Source organism: Anas platyrhynchos, chromosome 2 (assembly GCF_047663525.1).
Source record: "Anas platyrhynchos isolate ZD024472 breed Pekin duck chromosome 2, IASCAAS_PekinDuck_T2T, whole genome shotgun sequence".
Classification (NCBI taxonomy): Eukaryota; Metazoa; Chordata; class Aves; order Anseriformes; family Anatidae; genus Anas; species Anas platyrhynchos.
In genome coordinates this window covers 22,628,023-22,643,459 of record NC_092588.1, presented here as the reverse complement: position 1 = coordinate 22,643,459, position 15,437 = coordinate 22,628,023, and the positions used below count along the sequence as shown (strand labels likewise).

The 15,437-nt window shown below is 47.3% G+C and overlaps 1 long non-coding RNA gene across 1 annotated transcript; it reads left to right on the top strand.

Moving 5' to 3' along the window:
- The first annotated feature begins 4,588 nt into the window (after nt 1-4,588).
- LOC106019361 (uncharacterized) lies at nt 4,589-5,412 on the top strand. The gene is made up of 2 exons (XR_011807183.1): nt 4,589-4,965; nt 5,055-5,412. It is a non-coding gene; the product is annotated as an uncharacterized lncRNA (long non-coding RNA).
- The last annotated feature ends 10,025 nt before the right edge of the window (nt 5,413-15,437 follow it).

Here is a 15,437-nt window from a genome sequence, read left to right as displayed (position 1 = left end):
CACGGTGGCAAATCCAGCAGCCAAACCCATAACTTCCCTTACTGTGGGGTGGGCAGCCCCACAAGCAGGGCATGCCCTCCTCTACCCATCACCTGTGGGTTTGGTGCAGGGAGGAACTCGGTATCATTACAGACCTGCAGCTTTCCATCAGACTTGATTAGTATGATGAAAGAGTCTGAAATTATTGTGAAGGGTTAATAAAGGAAAAAAAAATTATATGTGAAGGAGTAATAAAGGAAAGGCTCAGCAGCAAGCACATAGGTGGAATGAAAGCAGGAGCCTTATTTCCTTAGGAAACTGATTCATAAATCCAGTAGACAAATAGTCAACAACAACATGTTTGCATGTCTGTCCGGGTGACTGCCTGATAGTGATCTGGTATGCTGAAAGTTAAGGGAAAGGCCTTGAATGAAATACCAGCTTGTTTATAAAGAAGATAAGAAAAACTGACTTCTGCCTGTTGTTTTTTTTCCCCTACCTATCATGTCCAATGCGAAGTAACCTTGAAGGCTTATCTAAGAATTTGTTATATACTTTCCTAACCCTGTCAGTCATAAAATAGTTATAAATTAAATAAAAAGAACAGCATATTCTCTAGTTTGGACTAAAACTTATGTTTTAAAAGTGAGTTTTATGAAGGTTAGGAATGAAAAACAACTGAATTTGATTTCTTTTCCTGATCTACTCACAACTTAATAGGAAATTAATGTTGCATAAAGGGAAATTCACATTTTGCTAGTCCAGAAAAAGAAAGGTGCAGAAAATAAATAGTCAGGAAACAGAGGTACAGATTCTGCCCTCTGTATTCACTCCGGCAAAATCAGTGATTCAGAAAGTTCCTAAAAAGTGGAATAATAAAATATTAGTTGTACTGCTACAGCTGTTCTCACTACCTCCTATACATCATTTCAGTATCCAAAATAGCCTCGCTAGACCTAAAGCCACTTGTTGATTAGGCTAAGATTTTTCTGTTGACTGACCATTTAGCTCGCAGTCTTAGCACCAGGCTATATATAGCCTTACCATTTGCTATTTTCCCTATTATAGCACACTATGGTAAAAATAAGCCATGGATACCGAGTTGCTATTTACAGTTAACCACAAAAGATATCCCAGTGTGTAGTACAGCTGCATTGATTGTGCTCATGGGATCTAAGGATTAGCATCCACTTAAAAAAAAAAAAAAAAAAAAAAAAAAAGACTCCTTTTTGGTTTGTAGAGGAATTACTGCTGCTGTGGTAATACCCCGAGTGACTCTGATTCCCATCTACATGAAAATATTCCCCCTCTTTCTAGAGGCAGCCATCTGCTCTCCAGTCTGCAAAGACACGTGCTCAGACACTGGAGAATAAATGATAATCATCTAGCCAGGCTTGATGCCCGCATTAGGAATGGAAACTAATATCAATAACTAGTGAATGATCGAATCCTCATGACTTGACGAAACAAGTCCTACATGAAACAAGCTTCAGCTGTGTGACTGCACACAACTTCATGCCCAAGGCTTTCCCCACTGTGAAGGCTGCAGCTTGTCTTCCTTTAGCTCCTGCACTGAGAGTTGATGGGACAGAATATGGGACAGAAGTGTTTAGGGAAGATTAGGATATTTTTTATTTGGGGGGACAAGAGGCTAACAAGATCCATTCTTTCAGCTTCAAAGAAAGGAACTTTCATTGTCCTTGTGGCCCTTTCACAGAAGTGCGTGAAGAAAAGCATAAAAAGCACAAGTACAGACCAACAAAGTACAAATACGGAGAACCCAGTACTGCTGGAAAGAACCCCTTGAGTACTGAGGGCTATAAAACCTATGCCATGATATGCTCACAGCTTATTCCAGTAACAACTTTTCTCTATTTCTTTTTTTAGTAAAACCCTATGTATTTCTGAAGTTCATCTCCAACTTCTTCATAGCTACAAAGCAATTAAGCTGTTAGTATGTGAAAAAAATAAAATAAAATAAAATAATAAAAATCACTCATTCTAATGACTTCACAGTCAAGAAGCCATCAAATTCCAGTTTCCTACTTTTTTTCCTTCCAACCTCTCCCAATTAAAACATGTCTGAAGATCATAATTCAAGTCCAAATAAGCTGCTCATGTAGTCACTTTAAAAAAAAAAAAAAAAAAAAAAAAAAAAAGCACCACCTAAATACATTTCTAGTCTTAAAACTTCACAAAAAAATGTTCAGTTCCATGGCATAACAACCATTTCATGACTGCCTCTGAAGTAATGGGTCTGATTACAAGATAAGATACCATGGAAAGCAGGAATATATTCAAAACAAGAAAAAGATTAGGATTTGCACTTACATTCCCATTCTGCTCTTAAAAGCAGCAGGAAGCCTTCCTCACAGTGACCCATAAAATATAACTTTAAAAAAAAAGTACCAAAAAAAGGCAACACAACAGCAAAGCACCAAATAATGACGTTTTACAGGCTTGCTTTATGCAATGCACTGATTGAAGCCCCTACTAATTGGGCTCGGTTTGGTTCAGTGTGGGAGCATTTCTGGCAGCCTCCCCTCTACCTAAGATGAGTCCCTTTGAGTACTGTCACTGTGCAGTGACACAGGCACTTTCTGCAAAAAAAAAGAAAGCTTTGAAATGACTGAGTATACATAAGCCAGGCTATAAAAACACAGCAAAACATATAGCAAGTTACCATCTAGAGAGCTTATGCACCCCGAGCTAAGCTTTTCCCGTTATTCCTTCACTAAATAATACATGTTCTTAATTCTTAAGTTACAAGCAAGGAAAGAGTGAAAGATTAATGGAATTATTGAATAGCAAAAAAAGGGTTTATCAACAGCCATCAGCACTGCCCATTTTTAAGCAGACTGGGTTTTGAAAAGAAAGAAAAAAAAAAAGAAAAAAAAAAAAGAAGAAGAAGAAAGCAGTTTTCTGGTGGCACAATTTTCTCTTCAGAGCAGAAGAGACCGGTTCCATATGCTTGGAACTTTCTTAATGGAAACAGTTAATTTACCACATGAGGAATATCGCATGCATACCACTTCCACCTAAAATGAATCACTCCTTCCAGTTGAGAAAACTGAGGTCTTTTATCTTCCTCGGGGTGGAGTCCATCTCCTGCCCAAGATCCCTACAGAGCAAAGCTGCTAATCGTTTTAAGATTTAAAGACATTGCTTCTTTTGTGTTCATATATCACATTTCAATGTCTTCTAAACAAGAGAGAGTTTAATGTTTTCTGTAACCTTGAACTGGCTGATACACGGCTTTTATTGCTTCATCCTTGAGCTCCTCTGTAGTTCCATGATCTAATTTGTTACACTGGTGGTATTAAGCTGCTCTTACCGGATTAACAATGCCCATTTTAAATTCCTTAAAGCTAATTTCTAAACGAATGTGCTAATTTGAATACTAGGCAATACAGTGAAAAACTGAAACAGGAGGAAAAAAAAGCCAAACTAGATGTTTGTGTCTCTCGGTAAGATGAATAGATAGAAAGTTCCTGCTTTATACAGTTCAGCCTAGGCAGAATATCTGTAGGACCTGATCCAAAATCTATTAGCATCAATGACATCTTTCTTTCAGACATACTCCTTTGGGGTCAGTTCTCAAAGGATTGTCCTGCCTAATTTGCTCATGGGAGTGTGAGCATAAACGCAGACTTTTGCTTGACTGGTGTTTCTACCCTCAGCCCGATTCATCTTCCAAGAGGATGGAGGAAAGGTCAAAATCAGAGGCAGATCACATTAGACACGACCATTTCTTTGACATAACCTCTGAATAATGTGTCATAGGTTCATTTGATTAGAAATGATGCGGTCCAAGGAGATAAAATAGGCAACGTAAAAGCAGCCTCCTTATCACTGAATAGATTCTAAGAATTTGAAATTTTAGACAGCGGAAAAAAGTGCTCTTCTGAGTCATGGGGACACTTACACAATGCTGTGTTGGCTTTTTATATGGTAATTTTAACTAAAAAAGTGTGTTGGGAGATTAAAATCACATAAAGGAGTTAGAAAGAGTACCCACAGAAACGCATGCTACTAGTTGCACAACAAGCAACAGGAACGACACATTTTACACACAAATGCTTGGTTTTGTGCTCTATTTTTGGCATTTATCTTGAAGTTTCAGAATGATCTTTCAAAAACAAGTACCTCATTTTGTGACGTGCATAGGATACTCAGCAGCTCCTAATTAAATGTCCCAAATGCAGGATTTAAAGCTGCACTCTAACATATACTGAATTAGGCTCTGCAAGACCAGTTTTTGGCACCTGTTCTTAAAATGAGGAAAACAAAAAACAAACAAACAACAACAACAAAAAAAAAAACAACACTCTGTACCAAGATTACGCATTATTTTCCAGGAATCCAGCAACTTCTTGGAGAGATTAAATTTACTGCAGCTTTGAAATAAGAGGGTTGCTGCGAATCCTGGATGGTTGAGCATCTCTGCAGGGCTGGTAACAGCTAGCACAGGAGGGCTCTGGGGATTTTATCATAGCCAACCCATCCTCCTGTTCTGTTCCTACTTTTACATGCAAAAGAAAATGTTTGTGCTTAACACAATATTTATAGCTATAAGTAATAGCCAGTTCCTTTCTGGTTTTACTGTACCAGCATGTACAAGAAATACATAAAACTACATATATTATTGCTACTACTTTGCAAGATGTTGTATATATTGTAAAGCTGGCTCCCTAATAGAAGGCAGCTAAAGACCTCTGCACTTAAATCTGCCAAAGCTGATACAGCAATCACAAACATGTGTTGTTACACTTCTTGTGGCTCATCTCCACATGGTGCAGCTGTTGTGTTGGCTAACGAAAATGCAGACCCAAGGGAAACAAATTTAATTCAGCTGGGGTGACTTCCACTAAAAACAAAAGTGTTTTAAGGAGAACAGGTGCCTTACAGTAAGGGGGATTGTTTGTGGGGGTTTTCCCCAAACTTGCTGTGCTTCTAGGAAGTCTGTTCTAAAGCGGTGAGCCTGCGGTAATGATCTTTTGCAGAATAATTTTTAAATAACTTCCTGCAGAAAGGCGATGGGTTCCAGAAATGCTGTTTTTGTTTGTTTGTCCTAGCTGCAGGACAGGAAGACCAGCGCAAGACCTTATCGCATGAGCTAGAAGCTGGAGGCAGCCTGGGCAGTGTTGTTTGGATTCCTCAGCCTTAGGAAAGGTTTCGTCAACCAAGGGCTCTGCTGGGGCAGCCCCGCAGCCGGTGTAAGTCAGCAGCGGACACCCCCGGAGCTGTGCTCATTTATACCAGCTGGCAATCTGTCTGTGTGATGTTTTCAGCTTCACTTTCACCTAACGCCAATTAAACATAGCATCCTTCTGAATCAGTCGTTATTTATGCGATAAATAAATAAATAAATAAGCTAAGCTAAAGTAACACTTAGTCTAATAAAACATTATTAAGTGGGGGACTTGTTTCTTTTCCAGAAGGACATCGTACGTTGCACACCATGATACCTCCTTCAGTTTCGTTGCACCTGCCCACCTCAGACATTGCAGCAGCCACCAAACCTTCCTCTTCCTGTTGTCAACCCTCTTTCCAAAAAGAAAAAAATGTTACTCCAAGCAATACTCTCTTGTGTCGGTGTCTACATACTTCAGTTTCCAGTTTGGGGCCTGTTTTTTCTTTCTCCCCCCAACAAGGTCAAAATTTTTGGTGGAGCAGAAGCCCAAATGAAAGATTTGTCCACACAGACCCCAGTCCTGCATTCCTACAGCACTGGTTCTTCTACAAGATGAACCTCTTCCTTCTCAAGTCTCACCCAAATAAAATATATGATGGTAAACTTGTGTTTTGTTTTGTTTTCTTTTCTTTTCTTTTTACAACATTCAGCTAGTTATCTATTGTGTCAGTCTTTTTGCTCATATGGTGAATCCTCAGAGTGTCTTATGCAGAACTTGGTCAGATTTTTTTAGGCTTCTTCTGAAGTTTCTAAATTGCAGACCCAGCACCCCCACCAAATTCCTCCTTTTGAATAAAATCCAGGTCTCACCAAGGTCAATGGCAAAATCCAGGAGATTTTGTCTTCTGTGTGTGTCTGCACATAAAGACCTGTATCGCATGTTGCTTTTTCAGACTTCTCCTTACCCAGGAAAAGAAATTTGTTCCACCCTTGCCACCTTTCTCAGCAGGAATTGTTACAAAGCCCCTAAGTCTCACTGGTTGAGAAGATGATGGACGCAGCTATGCCTGTACTCACTCTGGCCTAATGTCAAAAGCCAGGAATAGATGGAGCGGGGGGTTGGACCAGAGGTCCGTCAGAGGTCCTTTCTGACCCCAACCATCCTGGGACCTGGAATATACCGCAGCGAGGGAGAAAATGATCAAGGTTAACAAAATGAGGAGAAGCAACTGTAAAATGAAATTCATGTTCACGGTGAAGCTGTCATTGGGACATTCACTCTTTAATTTGTCCATGTACAAGTAGCATCTTTTCCAAACACTGGAAAAAAATAATATTTATTTTTAGAGTGAGTTCAGTTCAGCACGATGTCCAAGTGTCACCGAGGAAGCCGGTTAACATGGTATCTGAATTTAAGAGTAACCTCTTGCTTTTCATGACATTGGAGTATGTGCTTGTCAGGGAAGTTTTATGTTTGAGGTTCAGGGAGAAGGTGATGGCCATCTCCTCTGAACGCTTTCAGATGCCTCATTTTCAGACCGCCGCTGGCGCTCTTCCAGGAGGAGGCCTGGCCATTAGATAAGCTGAATATTACGGGGGGCATTTGCAAAGCAGATGAGAGCAGAAATAGCAAGAGGAAATGAGAAACCTAAGAAACCTGCTGAAACTCCTTTCAAATAAAGATCCGACCTTAGAAGGAAAAGGCTGAAAGAAAGAAAAAAAAATAATGCTGAGCATAAGTTTTCAGCTGCTAAAGCTGTAACCACTATCACGAGGGAGATAAAAGCACCGGTCAAAGAAAGACCACCGCAAGTGCCAGCCTCAGGAAACCTAGGAAACATTGCACTTGTTTCTTTGTGAGAGTCTGCACTGAAGTTTCCAGGTATTTCCAGATAGGCTCTACTTGCATCTGCTTTCAGGTCACCTTTTAATGATGAAATCCATGGCCACCCTGGTGAAGAATCCTGTTCAATAATCCCTTTTTTTTTTGCCAGTATTTAAAGAGTGGCATTACACCACTCGGCGACTTGACAGATGCCACTTGGCAGACCCTGGCTGAGGCCCATTTTTTTTTTGTTGTTGTTCCTCATTTAATAGCTGACGTCTCCTTTGCACGAGCAGTTGGGAATGTTGTGAGCAGCGCCCCTTGGTTACGGTATTTTCACTATCAGGGTTTCACATGGAAATGTGGTGGAAACGGGAACGGGGCTCTCTCCACTGATCATTTCCTGGCAGAGAGAAAATATTAAGTCATCTTTTTTTTTAATCAAACAGTCTCACCTGAGTAAATATTCTAGCAATTCCAATTTTTAATTTTATTATCATAGCCCATTGCTCAAGCTGTGTTTTCGGACTTTGTGGCCGTAATAGAGCTATGAGCGCACGAACGTTTCTCAAACTGGCATTGTATTCGGGTCCTTTTACATTTCCACACATAATCTGCATAACATTATTAAATCTTTCCTGTACATTATTTAGCCTCTGGGATCAAATGAAATCATACATAACTGGAACTCTGGGCTTTGACAGATGTCCTCTGGCAGATTTTTTTTTGCAGAGGTTTAACTTCTTACTGCTCTCGGCTATTTTCTTGGCCTTTTCCTGGAATGGGGACATATCTCAGCTGCTCTGCTGGAAAATGCTATCGTCTTAGCTGTTAAAGATGATAAAAGTGGGCTTGAGTTACTGTGCCAGACTGAATTTGGAAAGGTTGAAGTAAAGGGTTGGTCCTTTTCACCAGCTCACCTGTGGGAAGAGATGGAGACATGGCCATGGAGCTGCCCGGAGCAGCTCTCACTGATTTGGGAAGGCTCAATCTTTGGAGGAATACTTATAGCATCTAGCATCTATATAGATGCTAGGTCCATTTTCCATAGGAGAGCACAGAGAAGCTGGGTATTCTCTTCAAGCAGCAAAGGTCAACAAAAATACTTAACTTTTGGAGCTCCTTTCTGTAAGCATATAGATCCTTGGGTAATCTGTCTGCTGCCTCCTACTAGGGGTCATGAAGGCACCCAAAGTAACACCATACCTGCATGGTAGAGGGTTTGTTTGCTTTCATCTATACACCTGCACAAGACTTTTTTATCTGAGGGAGAGCTTTTTTTTTTCTTCTTTTGTATTTTCTAAACAACCTCTTTACTAATGAGAACCCTGGGCTTCAGGTCTCTACCTCTGTATAAGTTACCACTCTTTCTGTAGATTTGGGCTGAATACAAACAGTCAATCCAACATCCCCATTTTTTTTTAACCTCTATATCAACCATTTAACAGAAAAAAAAAACAAAACAAAAAAAACAAACAAACCTTCTAAATGCCATCACGTTTTAATGAGCTCAGGCATTTTTTTTTTTGAACAACCGAGCGTTCAAATCTGTGAATAAACCTAAGAATGTGTCAGTGCCTTCAAGAAGCGTGCTTTAGTTGTAAGAAACCACAGCTGCAACAATAAGATGGAAATTTGACACACGCTAGGTTGAAGGTGGCAAGGATTAAAGGTATGGAATTAGGAAAGGGGAAAAAAAAAAAAAAAAAAAAACTTGCCGTGTTGAACAGAATACAGCCCATAAATCAATGCCTAACTTTGGCTGAGCTTCGCGCTGTGGAAGTATGCAGCGCTGCAGCCTCGCAGTTATCAGTATTTGTCATCTCGAGTATCAGTACACATGCCAGATGCAAAAGAGGGGCCCGGAGAGAATATGGGGGATGAGGAAAAGAAAATTAATAATTTCGGTGACAATGTACGCTATTTTGATGCGAAACAGAACTTCTGTAATATTTCAAGGGACTTATATATATATATGTATGGGCAAAAGCTGTTGGAAATAAGCCTCCGACTTCAAAATGCCTGATTAAAAAGAATCCTGATAAGCACTGAGAAGCGACCAGCTGGAACTTTGATTGCAGCTATGTTTTCTTCTAGATGTTTATTTCTAGATCACTCTTGCAGCTGCTTTTATCTGTTCCTTAGAAGTTCTCGTAGATTTGAGGAACCATTAGCTGTAAAAGTAAACATCAGCTCTGCTCTGTTTTTCTACATCATCTTGAAACCGTTGGGGAGGGGGGGGGAGATAACATTAGACTAATGCTGAACTAGATCAGACGTAAGTGGTGCTTTGAACTGCTTCTTAGCGTTTCAGGCTCCACCTGTAGCTCTAGCCGTAAGTTATTTCTAATATTCTCATTTACCAAGCACATGTAATAGCTCTAGGAATGACAACATTTCTGAGAAGCTGAAATTCATGTCTCGCTGTGTTTCAAGGGACAGGCACTTTCAAGTGTGCCTCCACTCTCTGGGTGTAGGCACGGTCCTGAAAACCGATTCCACTGCCTTTCAGTATCTGTCGTCTGTAAATATTATGCTTTGAACAAAACAGATCCGCAGTTTTGGCTCCACTTCACTCTGTTTTGTTACTGGGGTTGTTTAAGTGTTCCTTAATAACTGCGGTTTTGTATTTGCTCAAGAGCTGTCTGCTTGGAGACTGGAGAAAGGTCAGGGTTAGCCCTGCTTAACCTGCTGCTGACCCTTGGTGGTGGTCCCCTTCGCAGAGCTCGGGAGTGCCTGCTGTGGCCGCAGGCTGCCTCTCCCCGAGGGTAAAATGCCATGTTACGTGTGCTTGTCCCTTCTTCCCAGCAGATGTTCTCACTGTGCTACCTTGGGCAAAGCCCTCTGGCCAAAATCACGGTGACTTCTCCACCTTCAGGTCCTGCACAAGACGCTTTTTGTCCAAAGCACCTTCCAGGTGGCACCATGAGCCTTCCTGTGGGGCCTTTCTCAGACTCAGAAGATGCTTTTTCATTTACTGTAAGCTTTGATTCCTCCATCATTTCCATTTCTGCCAACGATGGAGGCTTCCCCTCGACTTTCCATGGGCACTGTCCCAGGCTCCCTGAAAGTCTGGGCTCCTCGCTGCCCTCACAGCTGGGGGCTCTCACTCCAAAGCATTTTTTGTTCCAGAGCCTCTGCTGCTCCCCTTCTTGCCTGAAACAGCCTGAAGCAGAGCTGTGCCTATGCGGGCAGCCTCTGACAAGTGCAGCGGGGGAACTCAACAGCCCTGGCTGTATTTGAGCAATCAGCAACCAGCAGGACAAATGAAGTGGAAAAGGGGAACGCGCACTGCCCTTGGAAGGCTGTGGTGTGGCTGACAGTATCTCCTGCCTTTCTTCATCGATCTGCGAAGCTGAAAATAGCAGCCTGGAGGCACTGCTCTTTCTGCTGCAGCGCAATGGTCCGGGCTTTCAGCACTTCTCTTGTGGCTAAAATAAGTTCTGTTGTTGAAATGAACGGGCTTTGTATTTTTCTTGGAAGCTGTTCCCAACGGGGCGTTTGGACGAGCACTATAACCAGCTAATAAGTTTCCCCAGCCTATCGCGAGGGAGCAGGTCAAATAAATGAAACTGGCAGCGCAAACGAGGCAGATGTGCCGTAACTGCTGGTGTTCCTTACCAGCTGTACCACGCCGCCTGGCACAGCCGAAATGGGGAAAACGTCTGCTCACTGTTTTTCATCCTCCTGCTTACCAGCTGGGGTGGGTCCCTCGGTTACTTTCAAGGGGTCTGGGGAAGGAAATTAAGGGGAGGAGGGTGAATGCCAGTCCTCTGAGCAGGGATCTGTGCCACTCGGGAACAGAAAGCAGGGTTTGTGAGCAAAGGAGGTGGGAACACGACGCTTGGTCTCAGCTCAGATCTGTCCTGGATTTTCCTGCTTTCTGGCAGATCCATTCCCAAGCCGATCCATCCTCCTCCTCAGCCACTGCTTTGACCACGCAGCCTTTCTGCGCCCCAGCCTGACCTTGCCCAGGTCTCTCCTAGGTGGCTGTGGACACTCAATTCCCTCAGAGATCGGGGCAAAATGTCTCTTTTTCCCATGCCACGGACTAGATCCAAAGCTCCCTGCTCTGAACAAGCTCAGGGCACACCAGCATCCTGCCTGCAGGCTTCATGGAGCAGCAGCTGTCCTGCTGCCCGCCAGGCCAGCGCCTGTGCTGCTGCTCTTGAACCTTGCCTGGAATGGTAGCTGCTCTTTTTGTTGTTGTTGTTGTTTGCTTCTTTGTTTTTGTTTTGTTTTGCTTGTTTTTGTTTGAAATAAACTTCTTTTCATGTCTTTATTTTGGTGAGGATCTAACTAGGAATGGCCCTGACTCAGAAGATCTTTAAGAAAACAGTGAAATAGGTGCTGAGCGCGGGACTTTGCCATACAAAGAAGCTGAAGCACCTGCTTAGGTACTGTCCTGGGTGTTGTGACGGACTTAAGCACACACTTAAGTGCTTTTCTGGCTCATATCCAATAGATACACAGGGTAGCGTTCAGCCTTACACAATCCTCATCTTTTAGATGCTTCACATGCCTTTCCGGGGTAAAATTTCCCTCAATGTCCTCGTCTTTCAGAAACCTTCAATCCCCTATTTTTTTTTATTTATTTCTTTTTATTTTTTTTTTCTAATTTGGTTTCACCAGAAAGGTTCGTCCGCCCGTCGTGGGGGCGAGCCTGCCCAGGAACAATGGGTACTCATTCAGGATCTCCGTTATTGTGCTTTTCTTCGAAAAAGAAGAAATGAGATGCCACAAAGAGTCGGGAAAGCACGCCGAGATTAATGCAGGCAGCGCACACATCTGTAAGTGATGATTTGCATATGCTCGCACCGTGCTCGTAGCACTCGGGAACTAGCCGAAATGCTCCGTAGCACCCTGCTTCCTAACATATCCCTCGCCATGGCTTGGACACGGAGAATGTGGGGCTGCAAAGGGGAAATGCACATGGGGAGGGTAGGTAAAAGGGGAGTGCGGTGCAGAAGGGTTCGATGGAATAGCCCCGGTTTTGTGCTGGCATAACCAAATCCCTGCTCAGCCCGCAGATGTATCCAATGACCACGTGTAATAAAGAAAATACTCCAGAGGAGAGCAAGTTATTTAATGTAAGGCACGGGACGAGACCTACGGGCCCCGTGCTCTGCCCCCCTCCGATTTCTCCCGTCCTAGGTGAGTTACGAGGCACGAGCCCGAAACCGCAGCCGCCTCCCTCAAACCAATTTATTCCGTTTATCCGATATTTCCCCCGCATTTCCCCGATAACACTCGGCTCTGGGACTGCACACCTCGCCACCCTCCCAGCTTGGGGCAGCTGCTCACACTGGTGGGTTCCCGACCCGCTGGGATCCCCCGACCCCCTTGGGATCCCCCGGTTCCCTGCCGGAGGCTGCGGGCAGCCCCGACGTGCGGCACCGGGCTCCGAAAGAGGGGAGAAAGGGGCTGCGGTGCCCCCCCTGCACACACACACACCGGGAAGGGGCTGGGGCCGTCGGGGGGGGACCGCCGGGGGGAGAGGCCGTGGGCGAGGGGTGGCGGAGGCTGAGCCTCCGCGGGGGGCAGGGGGTGCAGCCGCTGCGCATTCCCCTTGCCTCGTTTCCAGCTCATCCCGGCGATGTTTTACCGGGGAATTAGTTTTTTTTTTAGGGGGTGATGCTGCGAGGGGAATTTATTTTCGGGAGGGTGATGCTGCGAGGGGATCGCCCCCGCCGTGTCCCCCTCCTGCCGCTCACGCGTGGGTGTTGAACGCCGGCAGCTCGGGGCTGTCGTGTTAAAAACGTCAATAAAAACATCAGCAAAAAAAAAAAAAAAAAAAAAAACCAGCAAGAAAAACAACAACAAAACAGAAAAAAGCCGAGGGAAATAGGTGCTGGCTCTGTCACCAAGAACCACCGGCGGAATCGGGTGCCACATAGACGGGCTCAAAAAAAAATAAAAAGAAAAATAAAAAAGAAAGAAAATGCAAGAAAAAATATATTGACAAATTTTAAAAAATAGAAGGAAAACGAACTAAGTGCAGGGTGCTCGCTCCGAGCCGTTTAAGGCACCGGCCTGACCCGAGGGGGGACCCGACCACCGCCCGGTGCCGGGGGGCGGCGAGGGGACCCCGGCGAGGAGCCGCGGAGCCCCGGGGGGGGCCCGGCGACGCTGTCGCTGCCCCCGGGCTCGTAGCGCCCTCGGGGAACCGTCGGGGCGGCTCCCGAAGCGGGCAGCACCGAGGCGGCAGAGCCACCGAGAGCCCCCCGAGGTGTCCCCGGTGTCGCCGGTGCCGCAGCATCCCCGGCGGCGCTCCCGGAGCCCCTTTCCCCGACGGCTCGGCCCCGCATCCCAACGGGGTGTTTTTTCCCCCCGTTGCGGGTTTGGATTTTGGGGAAAAACAATAATAATAATGCAATAAATCCGAATGAAGAAAGACAAGCGAGAAAACCGAGGGGACCGCGGCTCTGCCCGACGGCACACGCTGCCGGCAGCCGCCGCCGCCCCGGGGCCGGGGCCGTGCCGAGCCGGGGCCGTGCCGAGCCGAGCCGGGGGGGGGCGGCGTGAGCCCGGGAGCCCCCCAGGGGGCGCTGCAGCACCGCGGGCCGGGTGCGGGGCTCCCGGGCCCCCGCCGCACCGCCCGGCACCGCCCCGGGCACGGCGCGGCCGCGGGCTGTGCTGAGCTGCTGCAGCTTCGGGAGGAGAAGGAGGAGGAGGAGGAGTGGAAGGAGGAAGGCACCTGCTGGGGACAGCAGCCCCGAGCCCCACAAGCCGCCGTGGCCGCTGCCGTCGGGGCCAGCCGGGCACCGCCGTCGGGGGGGCGCGGAGGGGTCGGGGTCCGACGGGTCCCCCCCCAGGGGCTCCCCGGGGGTTGTCGCCGAGCACCTGCTGGCCGGGGACAGCGGGGGACAGCCGGCCCGAGCTGCCCGCGGGGTTCCCCACTCTCCCGGACCGGCCTCGGACCGCCAGCCGTCTGCGGAGCCAGCGGCCCGGGGAGTTTTTCGTTCCCCTCTCCCGTTTTGGGGTCTGGAGGCTTTTTTTCGTTTGGGCGGCCGTCTGGGCGCTTCCCGAGCTCGGGCTTTTGTTTGTTTGATTTTTGTCTTTTTTTTTTAATTTTATTATTATTATTTTTTTTCCCAACAAGTGCGGCTTTTCTTTGCCTCGCTGGAAAGGCGAGAAACGAAGGTGGAGGAGAAACAACCCCCTCCGGCCTTTCTGTCGACGGGGAGGGGTCCCCACGGCCCCCCGAAAGGCTCCAGCGCGGGGTGGGAAAGGAGAATAAAAACTCCCGTGGCCGCTTCGTTCTCGACCAGCCGGCCCCGGAGCACGATGCGACCCCTCGGGGACCCGGCCCCCCCACCGCACCGCACCGCACCGCTGGCCCCGGCCCGGCCCGGCCCGGCTCGGCCCCGTTCCCCGCGCCCCGTCCCGCACCCGGCCCCGCAGCGGGCTCCGGGGGTCCCCGCTTCGGGCTCCCCAAAAGTGGAGCCTCCCCCGCCGGCGTTTTCGGGTCGAGGAGCCCAAATGCCGTTTGTTTATGGGGCCGGGGTTTACAGCCGCGCGTTCCTTTAGGATCAAGAGCCTGCGCTCCTGTCCCCGGCGCGGGGACACGTCCAAAGCTGCCCCTTGCCCACCCCAAATTGGGATATTTTTTTCTCCTATATATTAAAAAGAAAAAAAAATCCCAATGCAAACGTCGCTTGCGTCCTCTTCTCTTCAGCGGGCTTGAGTTGAACGCCACACAGCCTACCTTGAGCCATTTTCAGAGCTCTTCGCACACGCCATTTCTCCTCACATCTTTTTACACTCAGAGCCTCGGATCTGCCGGCCAGGTTGTACAAAAAAATCCCTCCCCCGCTTGGGATTTCAGCAATGCATAGAGAAAGATAACCTTCTTATTAAAACTCCCCAAAACCCCGGCCCGAAGCGGTGCGGAGCGAGGAGCGCAGCGCTTTTTGGAGCCGAGCAATCCGGAGTGAGGCCGAATCCAGCCCCAACTCCCCGGGCACGAAAACCGAAACCGCTCCCCAAGCTCCCTGCCTGCCCCAGGTGCGGGGCTGCGCGGGGGCACCCCGCGCACCGATGCGTCCCCCCCCGTACACGCAGAGGGATTTTTTTCCGCTGCTTTTCGCCCGGTGGCTTGCTGAGGGCAAGCCCAGGAGCTTCCAGGAGGTGGTGGCCCGGAGGGCGACCTGCCATGGCGGCCGCGGAGCCCTTTGGACGTGAGCGCTACCTGCGCCTCCCGGTCCTGCCGGGCCCCTCTCTGCTCTGGGGGGAGTTTGGGTTTTTTTTTTTTTAGGTTTATTTCACAGCCGGTGCTGAACAGGGCATAGGATTGCGGAAAACCCAACGGGGCCGGCAGCGGGGTGCGCGCCCCCGAACCTCCCCCGGCTGCGGCGCTGCGAGGAGGGGAGGAGGGGGGGGACACGAGTCACCTTAGGTAACGCCGTGCCGGGAGGGGGGGGACAAGGAAAAGGGGGGCCGATCCTGCCCCTTTAAAGCCCAGTTGCTACCCAAACACGAGTAAACAGCGGGGCCAGC